The sequence below is a fragment of the Rhinolophus hipposideros genome (genome assembly GCF_964194185.1).
Source record: "Rhinolophus hipposideros genome assembly, chromosome: 6".
NCBI classification, from domain to species: domain Eukaryota; kingdom Metazoa; phylum Chordata; class Mammalia; order Chiroptera; family Rhinolophidae; genus Rhinolophus; species Rhinolophus hipposideros.
In genome coordinates this window covers 68,935,239-68,951,472 of record NC_138052.1, presented here as the reverse complement: position 1 = coordinate 68,951,472, position 16,234 = coordinate 68,935,239, and positions in this window count along the sequence as shown.

Here is a 16,234-nt window from a genome sequence, read left to right as displayed (position 1 = left end):
GGAGACAGTGACTAGAAATGGGAAATGAAGATAATGTTGTAGAGGAGTGTTAGTAAACTTGACATAGGTTTGGACAAGAATCTAGAACAAATTATTAAAATATTGTGAAAACTTAGAATAGAAACTGATGATCACTTGAAGCCAGAATAACATCAGGAGGACTAAATTAGGTCAGAATAAACCTAATTCTTTTACTTTTTTTTATATGGGCAAGATGGAGATATGAGATCTGGGAAATAATATTAGATGAGCATTTGCACGATTGAATAATGTGGCCCAACGAGTGCTTAAGAAAAATTACTAAAACAAACAAACAGAATACCTCACTGTTTGACTAGAGATTGCCAGGTAGTGTATTTTAGGAGTAACAAATTTTATGAATCCGTAAAAGAATATGTAGATGGTTTACTTATAAAACTCTTCAATGAGATAGAAAATGCTATGGAAAATGGAGTTAGGGCAATAAAAAGGACTACTCTTCACTGGTCACTCACTATGTTCCAGAGGCTGTACCAACTGCTTCATACACATCAACGCAGTAAGTGCTCACACAAAATATTAGGTGGATATTCCCATTTTACAGATGAGAGAATCCAATCTTTAACTAGAATTTAATAATGTCTCAAAGCCATTAAGTAGCAGAGTTGGAATTTAAACACAGGTCTGACAATAAAAATATTTTCTTTTAAACAAAAATTTGTGCTCCCCTTAAAATGGAGATGGGGTATATAAACAAAATACCCACAGTTAAGTCTAAAAAGATAAAACATAAGCAATATAAATGTAATAGGGGGGGCTTGATGTAGACAGTGATGAAAGGTAACATTGTGTTAAAATTATTTTCTGATTTTGGTTGATTTCAAGCTCATCCAAAATCAAGAGAATGATATAACTGGCAAAAAAATTAATATTACAACAAAAAAAACACACAAACAATCCAATTAAATGGGCAGAGGACATGAATAGACATTTCTCCAAAGAGAACATACAAATAACCAACAGACATGAAAAAATGTTTAACACCACTAATCATCAGAGAAATGCAAATAAAAATCACAATAAGACATCATCTCACACCAGTTTGTAGGGAGCTGGCTGTAAGCTGACAAGGACCTTGCAGCCTGCAAGGTTATTCCCATGGGAAGCCTCGCCTCAGCAATCTTTGATGTATGGAGCAGACTGTGAGAGCAAGGGCCCTGTGCTCCCTACATCTCCTCCTTCTCTTTTTGTTTTAGCCACAGCCTATGAGTCTCATATATAAAACCAGAAAAATAGAATTAAACCAAATCACCCTAGTCTGACAAAAGAGTCATGAATGTAATTGTTGTATGTACCTCTCCAGGGGACAAAACCTTATGTTGAAACTTATAATAGATGGAGAACTAATGTTAAACTCAAATTATTGAATATAGCCAATTAGATGACCCCTATGCGACTGTGTCTGCCTTAGGTTGTTCCTTCCTTGAGGAATCTTACCCGTCATTGACTAGCCAGTCATCTTTTTGGGGTTGATCTTTTGGATGGCCCCTATGAGGCTGTGCCTGACTTAGGTTATTTTTACCCGTCATTGACTAACCAGCCATCTTTTTGGGGTTAAGTTCTCTAGATGGCCCCTACGTGGCTGTGTCTGGCTTAGGTCATTCCTCGTTTGAGGAATCTTACCCGTCATTGACTAACCAGCCATCTTTTGGGGCCATACAGGGAGACACAAGGTGTAAGCACAAAGGTGAGGTAAAGTACCCAAAAGGATCAGTCTCACAGACTCTTTTGTGTTATCTAAATTTGGGGGGGGGAGGGTGAGATGTTGGGGCGAGGCCTCTTATGAATGATCTTGCAAACTGCAAGGCTCCTGTCAGCCTACAACCCGCTCTCTGCATCAGTTAGAATGGCTATCATCAACAAGACAAATAATAACAAGTGTTGGAGAGGCTGTGGAGAAAAAGGAACCCTCATACACTGTTGGTGGGAATGCAGATTGGTGCAGCCGCTATGGAAGTCAGTGAGGAGGTTCCTCAAAAAATTATGAATAGAATTACCATATGAGCCAGCAATCCCTCTCCTGGGTATCTACCCAAAAAATCTGAAAACATTTATCTGTAAATATATATGTACTCCAATGTTCATTGCAGCTTTATTTACAGTGGCCAAAACATAGAAACAACCAAAGTGTCCTTTGATAGATGAATGGATAAAGAAGTTGGGGTATATGTACACGATGGAATGCTATTCTGTCATAAGAAAAGATGAAATAGTACCATTTGCAACGACATGGATGGATCTTGAGATTATTAAGCTGAGCGAAATAAGTCTGACAGAAAAAGTAGAGAACCATATGATTTCACTGATATGTGGTATATAAAATGGAAAACAGACCAATGGAATAGAATTGAGAACCCAGAAATAAAACCACATAAATATGGACAGACTATTTTTGACAAAGAAGCTAAAAACATACAATGGAGGAAAGACAGCCTCTTCAATAAATGGTGCTGGGAGAATTGGATAGCCACATGCAAAAGAATGAAACTGGACTGCTATCTGTCACCATGTACCAAAATTAATTCAAAATGGATCAAAGACTTAAGCATAAGACCTGACACAATAAACTGCATAGAAGAAAACATAGGTACTAAACTTATGGACCTTGGGTTCAAAGAGTATTTTATGAATTTGACTCCAAAGGCAATGGAAGTAAAAGCTAAAATAAACGAATGGGACTATATGAAACTTAAAAGCTTCTGCATAGCAAGAGAAACCATTGACAAAATAAAGAGGCAACCAATTTAATTGGAGAAGATTTTTGCAAACAGTTCCTCTGATAAGGGGCTAATATCCAAAATATACAAGGAACTCATGAAGCTCAACAACAAAAAAACAAACAACCCAATTGAAAAATGGGCAGAGGACTTGAAGAGACATTTCTCCAAAGAGGACATACAAATGGCAAATAGACATAAGAAAAAATGCTCAACATCACTAATCATCAGAGAAATGCAAATAAAAACCACAATGAGATATCACCTCACCCCAGTAGGAATGGCTATCATCAACAAGACAAATAGTAACAAGTGTTGGAGAGGCTATGGAGAAAAAGGAACCCTCATACACTGTTGGTGGGAATGCAGACTGGTGCAGCCGTTATGGAAGGCAGTGTGGAGGTTCCTCAAAAAATTACGAATAGAATTACCATATGACCCAGCAATCCCTCTCCTGGGTATCTACCCAAAAAATTTGAAAACATTTATCCATAAAGACACGTGTGCTCCAATGTTCATTGCAGCTTTGTTTATGGTGGCCAAGACATGGAAACAACCAAAATATCCTTCGATAGATGAATGGATAAAAAAGTTGTGGTATATATACACAATGGAATACTATTCGGTGGTAAGAAAGGATGATATAGGAACATTTGTGACAACATGGATGGATCTTGAGAGTATAATACTTAGCGAAATAAGTCAGAATGAAAAAGCAGAGAACCCTATGATTTCACTGATATGTGGTATATAAACCAAAAACAACAAAAGAACAAAACAAATGAGAAACAAAAACTCATAGACACAGACAATAGTTTAGTGGTTACCAGAGGATAAGGGAGGTGGGGGGAGGGAGATGAGGGTAAGGAAGATCAAATATATGGTGATGGAAGGAGAAGTGACTCTGGGTGGTGAACACACAATGGGATTTATAGATGATGTAATACAGAATTGTACACCTGAGATCTATGTAATTTCACTAACAATTGTCACCCAAATAAATTCAAAAAAAAAAAAACCACGGAAAACAACAGAAAAAACAAGACAAATGAAGAAAAAAACTCATAAATAAAGATAATATTTTAGTGGTTACTAGAGGGTAAGGCGGTGGGGGTGGTAGATGAGGGTAAAGGGAATCAAATATATGGTGATGGGAAGAGAACTGACTCTGGGTGGTGGACACACAATGTGATATATAGATGATATATTACAGAACTGTAACCTGAAACCTATGTAACTTTATTAACAATTGTCACCCAATAAACTTTAATTAGTAATTCCACTCCTAGGCATCTACCCAGAGAAATCCAAAACTCCAATTCAAAAATCTGTATGCACTCCTATGTTTATTGCAGCACTGTACACAATAGCCAAGATATGGAAACAACTGAAATGCCCATTGGTAGACGACTGGATTAAGAAGCTGTGGTACATTTATACAATGGAGTATTATGCAGCCATAAAGAAGAAAGAAATCTTATCATTTACAACAACATGGATGGATCTAGAGAACATTATGTTAAGTGAAATAAGTCAGAAAGGGAAAGACAAGTACCATATGATCTCACTTATATGCGGAACCTAAAGAAAAGAATAAGTGAATGAACTAATCAGAAACAGTTTTGGGAACAAAAAGAAAAAACCGAAAGTTGTTAGATGGGGGGGGGGGGATAAGGGGAAAGGTGAAGGGATTAGGAAGCAGCTGGTAACCACAAGATGGCCTCAGGGTTTTTTGAAAATTAATTTGGGAAACATATTCAATAATGTTGTAAAGATTTTGTTGGGTATCCGATGGACATGTGTCCTATTTGGGAGACCACCTCAGGGATACTGTGGATGCCTGATCATGGCATTGTACACCAGAAGCTAAACATTAATGAATGCCAACTATAATTTTATGTATATAATGTGATGGCTCAGTGCGAGGTCGGAGGGATAGTGGATGCGGGGAGGGGGTTTCACAGTGTGAGGGATATAAATGATGAACGTCTAAGGTAAAAAAGAAATTTTTTAAATTAAAAAATAAAAAGTAAAAAATAAAAAAATTAAAAAATCAAAATAAAAAATTAATTAAAATAAAATTAATTTTAAAAATTAAAATTAATTAAATAAAATTAATTTTAATTAATTAAATACATTTTAAAAATTTATTTTAAAAATTAAAATTAAAAATAATTACTGCTATGCTAAATTGAGCAGAACACACTTGCGACATCTTGTGTGAAAAAAAGATGAAAGAAAAGCAAATATAAGCTTAGAGAAGGAAGTATACAGGGTGGACATGAGTGCGTTTTCAAATGAGAAAGGCTATTAAGCAAAAGAGGGATTAAAGTCATTCTACATTGATCCAGAATTATGATTACAATCTACTGATTTCAGTTAAAGGGACTGCAGATATAATTTATTTTAACCTAATTATACAGGGGAAAATGTGGCTGCAGGAAATAAAGTGATTTGTTCACAGTGACATTAGGTATTGACGAAGCTGAGAGTAAAACTCATGTCTCAAGACTTTCCATAGTGGAAGGGTTTTTCCATTCCATTAGACTATGAAAAGGAAAAATAGACAGTTAACAACAGAATGCTTATCTGAAGCCACAATCTTTGAACTTTCTAGTCAACAGGCTCAGGGTTAAGAAAAGACAACATTTAAAATAATGAAAACCATGCTAATTAAGAGAGTTTATCTTTAGATGGTACATCACCAAATTCCATATTTCTTTCATTGTTCCATTTTAAAAAGAATAGAATTCTTAACAGTGTTTCTGAATTAGGGTTTCTCTGCAGATGCTAGCACTTGTTATTTTCTACTCCTACCCCTGAACATTTATCCCCCAGTACCTAAAGCTGCAGGACTGTCCTTCCTTTGAGGCCACTTCTAAGAAGTCAGCCTTCCGACCTGCTCTGTAGTGTGGGCTCAGGAGCAGCTGAAGAGGAAGCAGTGATGTGAAGGTTCAGAACACACCCACTCAGAACACACCCACTCAATTGCCTCCCTCCTTCAGAACATCAGCTGTTCAGCAGGGGAATGAAGCCAGGATTATCACCAGCTGTTTCCCAAGCTGTTTTGGCAGAAAGTCATAGAAGAAGAGACTTCCCCAGGCATATTCGTGAGTAATGTTAGTGGAACTGTCTCCATCTCCACACACGTACAGTACAGAGAAGAAATAAATGGGTTTGATCTCTTTATCTTCAATCTCAATCTCAATATCATAAAGGCTTTACAAGCCTTCCCTACAAGCTTACAACCTCCAGTATTTGCCATCGTCACCAACACTTTAATGACCCTTTAATCAAAGTCTCCAGGGATTTTGGTACTTTTTTTTTTTTAACTAAAACCAACTAGAATTTGTTTTGACGTGAGAAACTGTAAGAGAGAGAAGGAATCAAAGAATTGAAATCAAATCTGCTAGGTTTATTTTTCCTTTGTACTTATTTTTTCCTTCAGTGTACTATACATAAAATTACTTTGAATTTGGCCAAAGAGAGTTATCTCAAGCAGTAAGTAGTATGTCAGATTGTAAAGTAATTTGCCAATGTGGGCTCCATGTATGCACTCCTAACTTGAAGAAGATTGGAGGCCAAAATGCAGTATAGTTGCTGGCCTAAGTTTCTAATTGTACTCAACCAAAACAAAAAATTATGTTTCTTATGATGTTCTGACCAAATGTGTGCCTCCAACTACATTCCTGTGCCTCAGACTATTTTTCCATCATTGGGCAAAAAGTTCCCCGACACCATGACAATCTCTCAAAGAAATACATAAAATGATCAATGTTAGGTGTATATAAATTCATATGAAAATATAAATCACATGGTCTCTTACAACAAAGAACACTTAGAAAAAAAGAGCGTGTTTGTTGAAAGTTTATATAGAAAGGAAGCTAATCAAGAAAAATGCAAATGAACCAAAAATTTATTGAGAAGTCAGAGCTAAGAGAAATGTTAGTCCTAAATTATTTTCTTTTGAGGGTTTTTTCCAAAAAGGATTTAAGATATCTCACATGTTTTAGTGCATGATTATTTTCTTGCCAAATCTAACTTGAAATATTATATTCTAAATATACATGTCACATAATCGTGAATATCCTTTCCCTTACTTGAATGAGGCCTGGCCAAACATTTTCCTGGCAGTTATTATGTCTATAAGAATATACTAGGATGTTATAGAGCTAGCCAAAAAATTAGTAGGCTAACTGCCATATAAGAATATGAAAATACTTATTTGGTCAATATTAACAGGTTTTACAAACAGGCTTCATGACATAGACATTATTTGACATAGCCTTTCAAAATCACTTACTGCTAGAAGAAAAAAAAGGTTTAATTTGGAAAAGTACCACTATGTAGTTCATTTACCTCTTTATCTTGTGAGGAAGAGGATATTTAAACATGCAAAACTGAAGAGGAAAACTACATTCATCTGCACTAAAAACACATTAACGTTTCATTAAACAAGAACACTTGCTATTCCTATGCTCATTTATTTAAGAATGTTGGGATTCTGCATCTGCGTACTATTTATTTATTTTAGTTGACTTATAGCACTCACTAGGACCTTCAGTATCGTGTTGAAAAAAGTAGTAAGAGCATACATCTTTACTTTGTTCCAAATGGTAGGGGGAAAATATTTAATCTGATTATGTGAGGTGTTTGCTGTAGGCTTTTTATAGATAGCATTTATCAGGTTGAAGAAATTCCCTCCTATTCAGAGTTTACTGTTTTTGTTTTTTGTTTTTTTATTATGAATGGATATTGATATTTTTCAAATAATCTTCCTGCATCAATTGAAATAATCATATGGCTTTTTGCCTTTTCATCTATTAAACTAGTGAATCACATTAATTGATTTTCAAATGTTAATCCAGACTTGTATCTCTTGGATAAACCCTACTTGATCAGGATGTATTATTCCTTACATATGTTGTTGGATTTGATTTGCTAATATTTTGCATCTATATTCATGAGGAATATTGCCTTAGAATATTTTGTTTGTTTGTTTTTGTCTGTTTTGTTGGTTGGTTGGTTTAAAGACTTTATTTTTAGAGTAGTTTTAGGTTTATAATAAAATTGAGGAAAAGACAGAGACTTCCATCCTGACTTCTGCTCCAAAATATGTATAACCTTTCCTACTATTAACATCACTCACCAAAATGATACATTTGATACCAAGGATGAACCTACATTGACATATCATACCGTGTTTCCCCGAAAATAAGACCTAGCCAATCAGCTGTAATGTGTCTTTTGAAGCAAAAACTAATATAAAACCTGGTATTATATTATATTATATTAATTATATTATATTAAAGACTGGGTCTTATAGTAAAATAAGACCGGGTCTTATATTAATTTTTGCTCCAAAAGACACATTATAGCTGATTGTCTGGCTGGGTCTTATTTTCTGGGAAACATGGTAATCACCCAAAGTCCATAACTTATCTAAGGGTTCACTGTTGGTGCTCACATTATATATTTGCCCAATGGGTTGGGACAAAATATATAAGGATATATATCCATTTCCCTACACACACTCACACACAAACCTGATAAACATTGATCTCTAGTGTCTCCATAGTTTTCCCTTTTCCAGAATGTTTTGTGGTTGGAATTGTACAGTATGTAGCCTTTTCAGATTGATTTTTTTCACTTAGTAATAAACATTTAAGGTTCCTCTTTGTCTTTTCATGTCTTGATAGCTCACTTCATTTTAGTGCTGAGCAGTATTAAATTGTATGGATGCACCACAGTTTGTTTATCCATTCACTTACTGAAGGACATCTTGATTGTTTCCAAGTTTTGGCAATTAAGAATAAAGCTGCTATAAACATTATGTGCAGGTTTTTGTGGGGACATGTTTTCAACTCCTTTGAATAAATATCAATAACTGTGATTTCTGGATCATATAGTAAGAATATGTTTAGTTTTGTAAGAAACTACCAAACTGTCTTCCAAAGTGACTATCATTTTGTATTCTCACCAGCAATGTATGAAAGTTTCTGTTGCTCCATATTCTTGTCAGCATTTGGTGTTGTCAGTGTTCAAGATTTTGGCCACTCAGTTATGTAGCAGTGACTCATCCTTGTTTTAAATTGAATTTCCCTGATGACACTTGATGTAAAACACCTTTACTATCTGAAAAAAATATATATATATATGTATGTATATATATATATATATATATATATATATATATATGTATATATATATATATATATATATTTATATATCACATTTGCTATCTGTATATCTTCTTTGATGTGGTATCTCTTAAACTCTTTGGCCCATTTAACTGGGTTGTTTTCTTTATTCTTGATTTTTAACAGTTCTTTGTTTATGTTGGATAACAGTCTTTATAAGATGTGTCTTTTGCAAATATTTTCTCCCACTCTGTGATTGGTCTCTAATTCTATTGATACTGTCTTTCACAGAGCAGAATTTTAATCAAGTCCAGATTATCAATTATTTCTTTCATGTATCAAGACTTTTGTGTTGCATCTACCAGGGCATTACCATACCCAATAATTTCCTGTTATTTTCTAGGAGTTTTGTAGTTTTGAGTGTTATATATAGGTTTATGATCCATTTGAATTAATTTTTTAAGGTTTTAAGTCTGTGTCTAGATTAATTTATTTTTGCATGTGGATGTGAAGCAACATTTGTTGAAGACTATTTTTGTTCCATTGTATCATCTTTGCTCCTTTGTCAAACATCAGTTGACTATATTTATGTGGGTTTGTCTTGTGACTCTATTCTGTTCCACTAATCTATTTGTGTGTTCTTTTGTCAATGCCACATTGTCCTGATAACTATAGCTTTGTAGTCAGTCTTGAACACAGGTAGCGCCCGTCCTCCAATTTAGTTCTCCTTCAATATTGTATTGACTATTCTGAGTCTTTTGCCTCTTAATATGAACTTTAGAATGTGTTAATATCTATAAAATAATTGGGATTTTGATTGGGATTGCAATGACTCTTTAGAGTAAATTGGGAAGAACTGACATCTTGACCATATTGAGTCTTCCTATCCATGAACATAGACTATCTCTCCATTTCTCTAGTTCTTTTTTTTATTTCGTTTATCAGAGTTTTATAGTTTTGTGTGTACATATTTTGTTAGATTTATACTATTTAAGCATTTAATTTTGGGAGAGTACTAATGTAAATGATATTGTGCTTTTAATTTCAAATTCCACTTGTTTATTGCTGGTATATAGGAAAGCAATTGACTTTTATATAGTAAACATATATCCTTTCAGCAGGATATACTTATTAGTTTCAGGAGGTTTTTGTTGTTTTATTTGATTATTTTTTATTATTATTTTGTTATTATTGATTCCTTCATATTTTTTACATAGGCAATTATGTCATCTGTTAACAAAGACAATTTTATGTCTTCCTTCCCCAACTGAATGCGTTTTATTTCCTTTTTTTGCTTTATTGATTAGTAGGCACTTTCAGTATAGTGAAAAGGAGTGTTAAGAAGGGACATCTTTGTCTTGTACCTGTTCTTAGTTGAAAAGCTCTGTTTCTCACCATTAAATCTGATCTTAGACATAGGCTTTTTGTAAATAATCTTTATCAAATTTAGAGTTCACCTCTATTCTTAGTTTACTGAGAGTTTTGTGATGAATGGGTTATAGATTTTGTGAAATGCTTTTCTGCATCTAATTACATAATTTTTATTTTTTAATATTTTTAATATTGATGGGATAGATTACATTAATTGATTTTAGAATGTTGAACCAGCTTGACTACCGGGGATAAATCATTTAATCATGATGTAGAATTCTTTTCAGATAGGTACTAGTCTTATATTTTTTTGACTCAATTTCCTAATATTCTGTTAAGGATTTTTGTATCTAGTTTATGAGAGACAGTGGTCTGTAATTTCCTTTTCTTGTAATGTTTTTGTCTGGTTTTAGTATTAGGGTAATGCCAACACCATAGAATGTGTTAGAAACTATTCCCTCTGTGTAAAACTGCTGAACGAAACTGAAGAGAATCGGTATAATCTCTTCTTAAATGTTTGGTAGAATTTACCAGTGAACACTTCAAGGCCTGGTGCTTCCTGTTTGGAAAATTATTAATTATTGATTTAATTTCTTTAGTAAATATAGGCCTATTCTGATATTTGTTCTTTACTCGTATTCTTTTCTCTAGTTTGGTATCAGGATAATGCTGACCCCATACAATAAGCTGGAAGGCCTTTCCCCTTTTTATTAGTTATCTATTGCTGCATAACAAGTTTCATAAACTTAGCAACTAAAACAAGCGTAATTTATCTGGCTCCTCTGCTTAGGGTCTCACTAGGCTGCAAATAAGTTGTGAGACAGTCTTCTTTTTCTTCTTATCTTTCTTCTCCTTCTTCACCAACTCCTTCTCCTCCTCCTCTTCTTTCTCTTTCTTTTTCCTCTTTTCTTTTTCCTCCTCCTTCTCTTTCTTTTTCTCCTTCTTTTACAATCCTTTAATAATGTAAAAATTGTTCTTAGCTATAGTGCTATATGAAAACAGGCTGGATTTGACCTGAGGGCTATGGTTTGTCAACCACTTGTCTAGGACTAATTATGATCTACAAGTAAGGCAATACTTGTAGATCAGGACCCTACTCAATATCCTCTGTGTTAGGAGTTCTTTCCATTTTGGCTGTGGCAACACAAATTATTCCCAGCCACATAAGAACTCCAAGAATGGCTGATCCATCCCTTCCTGGGCCTTTTCCTAGTCTCATATAGTTTCTTCACATGCATGTTGATCAACACTCGGCTGAAAACTACACCTCTCTCTCTCTTTCTCTCTCTCTCTTTCTCTCTCTCTCTCTCTCTCTCTCTCTCTCTCTCTCTCTCTCTCTCTCTCTCTCTCTCTCTCACGCATACACACACACACACACACTGTGCAGCTTTCCTTTCTACCATTTTGCTGAAAGTCTAGTGACTTCACCATTCCAAATTCTATCTCTTCACCTTGTAGAGACCCCTGGGATAATTTGAGGCTCTCCTTCCCTACTCATACAGTGAGCTAGGACAGGTTCTCTCAGGAGCCACTTTCCTGAGTTGCCTCTTGTCCAATATCTAAATCCATTCTTTTCTTATATTTTGTCTGTTTTTCTTTTTAATTGTTTGAGGTAGGAATTGTTCTAGTTACTCCCTGCCTCCCTGCAATATAGTGTTATGAGAAATTGTACATAGCTGTGAATGTGTAGAAGCCAATTATCAGATAGTAATAACTATACTCATTTTCCTAAGAAAAATATTAGTTTTAATAATCATCTTTCCTATAAATTTAAATGAGAAGTGGACATAACAAAGGTCTTTGAGTATATTAACATTTACAAGAAGCTTAAATGTCCAGTTTTTAATGTTGAACAGGTTTTATAAATAATGAGATGCAAGAATCTTTTAGTTACCAATTAAAAATTATTTACACTATTTTAGACAATAAATTAAGTAATTAAATGATTAATTTAGTTTTAATTCTGTGCTTTTCCAAATATAAATTCTAAAATAGCTAAGCTACAGATGGTCTCAGTTTGAAATGCACTGCCTTTTTTTATGATAGATAGAGATAGACAGACAGGTCGATATTAACCTGTAACCCACCTTCAATGAAACAGGTATTGAGAACAGTGTTTCCAAAAGCACTGAAAAATTACAAGTGTTTTTCCAAGCTTTCTAAATCCTACACTGCTGTGTGAATCAGGACAAACATATTTCAAGACTTCTGATTAATGTTGCAAGGTATAGTAGTAGAAGAGAGAGAAATTATAACACTGAAAACGCGTACTCATTTGCTCTAATATCTCAAGCAGCTTAGAAAAGAAATCCAGCCTTTCCTGGTACTGGGAAGAAAAGTCTGTCTGAAAGTGGGCTAAAATTTATCTTTGTATACCTTTGTAGAAAGATAAAGATAAAATTTATCTTTGTATAAAATTTATACAGTTAAAAAGAGCTCAACAAGTCATTTTTGTGGTGTGGAAGAAATGGTATTTATGACATAGGAAATATTTCATTATATTCTAAATTGCCATCATTTCATAAGAGTTAAACATTAAATATATTAACATAACAATAACTGAATGTTTTTCGGTTCAATCAAATTTGTTACATCTGCCTTTCAGGAAAAGAATTGTTTAGGCTTTTATCCTCTAATAAAAAGTCCTTTACATCTTTTATTATAATTGGGCTTTTTTAAGAGTACTATCACTTGGCTAATTCCCTGTCACTTACTGAGTTTAAAAGTGTCTCCCATAATATGAAGCTAATTTAACCTAAAACTCATTCATTAACCTGTAAATACCCCAGGCACACTTTCCATCTGGAAAAGATATGATTAGAATTTTTTTGGCGAGCGTGTATGATAAAAGTACTCTGATTCATACTTGAGTCCATGGCTTCAACGGGAAGTAAGTTGAATTTTCTAGGGAAACATATGCTCAAGCACCCCATTTACAGCATGCACCCTGGGGCCTAAATATGTTTTCCGCTTGATTGTAAGCAAAAGAAACATTAAATATTATTGATGGTAATGGAGTAGTCAAGAATAACTTTTACCACAATGTTTTGCATTTTTCTTACATAATTCACTCTCTAATAATTACTGAATATAATCCCACCTTTCACTTTTTTTTTAATTCATCTGCTACAGGGGACACCTGTGCATTCTTTAAAATCCTCTGGAGCTCAATATTCTTTTCCGAGCCACTCCTGTGATGATCATTTCTCTATCTGCTTTGACTCCTTTTACTTAGATTCGACCTGACAGCACCTGATCAGCTTCCTCTTGCTGCTTTTCTGAGGGTTTTACTGTTGCCCTCATGAAGATGCAGAATAGTCCTATAACCCCAAGAAGTTTCCTCACATCCTTTCCAGCCATACCCTATGCTCATGTCCAAAGCAACCATCATTCTATTTTTTTTTCACTTAAGATTAGTTTTACCTATTTTAGGATTTCATATAAATAATACAGTATGTACTATTTTCTGAGAATATTGAGAGTAAAGTTTTTGAGATTCATCTACATTGTTTTATATATAAGTAGTATTTTTTCCCTTTTTAGTGCTAAATAATGTTCCCTTATATTAATATACTGTAGTTTGTTAATATATGATCTCATTGATAGACAGCTGGGGAGTTTATAGTTTGGGAATATTATGAGTAAAACAGGATGAACATTTTACACAGGTGTTTGTGTGAAAATGATTTTCATTTCTCTTTGGTAAACACATAAGAGTGAAACTACTAGTTCAAAGGGTTAGTGTAGGCTTGGTTTTATAACTGCCAGATATATTTCTCAAAGTGTCTCTACCATTTTACATTCCTACCGTGTTTCCTCAAAAATAAGACCTAGCCGGACCATCAGCTTTAATGCGTCTTTTGGAGCAAAAATTAATATAAGACCTGGTCTTATTTTGCTATAAGACTGGGTATAACATAACATAACATAACATAACATGATATAATATAATATAATATAAAATATAGTACCAGGACTTATATTAATTTTTGCTCCAAAAGACACATTAGGGCTGATTGTCTGGCTAGGTCTTATTTTCGGGGAAACAGGACTACTAACAATATATGAGAATTCCAGGTGCTCTGAATCCTTGCCAATGTTTGTTGTTATCAGTCTTTTTCATTTTAGCTATGTAAATGGGTCCATAGTAGTATCATCTCAGTTTGTTTTAAGGTGCATTTCCCTACATTTATTTTCAAGGTCATTTTTCTTTATTAATTCTTCCCAGAGCATTGCAGATTATAGCTCTCTCTTTCTACTTACATTTGTTAGCATTTAAGGAATGTACTTCATCTGGTCACTTCTTACCTACTACTTCATATTGATATTTAATTCTTCCATGATAACAATTCTTGTTTCTGCATTGAGATTTTATGCACCTGGAGTGTAATAGCTTCATTATTCCTGTGTGCCTCATAATACTTAAGACAACAATGGGCTCTGAGTAGCCATTTCATAAATGTTGGCGGATGGTACACAACTGAAAATCAAACAGACTATGGTATATCCGTACAATAGAATTCTACTCAGAAATAAAAAATGAATGAGCTAGCAAGCCATGCAAAGACATGAATGAATCTTAAATTTATATTGCTAAGTGAAATATGCCACACACTCTATTATTTCATTTATATGACATTGTGGGAAAAGCAAAATTATAGATACAATGCACAGATAACTAACTAGTTTCCAGGGGTTCAACGAGGAGGGGAGTAGATAAGGATAGATGAAGTACAGCGTATCTTTTAGGGTGGTGGAACTATTATGTGTGATACTAAAACAGGATATATGACACTATGCACTTGTCAAAACCAAAATATTTTACAACAGATACATTGAACCTTAATGCATGCAATTTTTTTTCCAAATCATTTAGGAAATTAGGGTAAAATACAGACTATGACAAAAGAATATAACCACATTAGAAACCTCACTTAAGTGGGTGGAGAAAAATAACTTTAGAAATGGGTTCTGTAAGACTAGGGCAAAAGGGAGTGCACATAGCATTGTGTCCTACCTGATAGAATTGTTTTCCATTGGGGATACAGGTTAATAATTCTCAAGCTACTATATATATAGTGGACTCAGACTCGAACAATTAGTGAATTGGATGACGAATGGTGGAAGTGAGGTTTCTCAGTGTTGGAGAAGGTTACAGACAAGCAACAAATGGGGGGAGGCTATAATAAACCATATCATAATGGATTAGAGTTAGAGTCATATGTATGAACTCATGTTTAGCTTCATATAAATACAGCTAGTTACATACAGAAATATTTGTACATATGTATATAGCACATTCATATACACACATGTATTTCCTTGCTGTGTTAAGTAAAAGGGCCTAGAAGCAAGAACAATCTAATAACAATGAGCATACCTAGAACCTAGATCTCAGTTTCTAAAATGAACCAGAGATCCCTGGGAAAATGGCTGATTCTAGGAAATTCACAGATGAGCCTGAAGCCCAAAGTAAAAAAGTGCTTATACACACACACACACACAGATGAGGATATGTGCAAAGAGTATACAAGTCAACTAAAAAAAACTCTCAACAGGTCAAAGCTAGAACAATCTCAGCAATAAAAACAAAGTAGCATTGAATTATAACCCAAAATATAAAATAATTATTCTTGGGTCCATATTCACATAAGGAAATAATTGGATAAATCAGTAAATGGGAAGAATAGACAATCTCTGATGCAGAAGAATTTAAAAGATCTATGAAGATATTTTGCCTTCAAGGAGGTAAACAACTCTCTCCTCCTAAATTATTGCCTGCCCATAGTGATTTCCCTCCAAAGCATACAATGTTGGAAAGGGTGGGGGGGGAATTTACAGTAGAGAAACCTGACAGACAGCACCTCAGCCAGGTGATCAAGATTAACACCAGCAGTAATAAGTCTCATTGATGACATGTACACCTTGATATGACATGAGGAGAATGACAGTTTCTGTGGTCTTTCT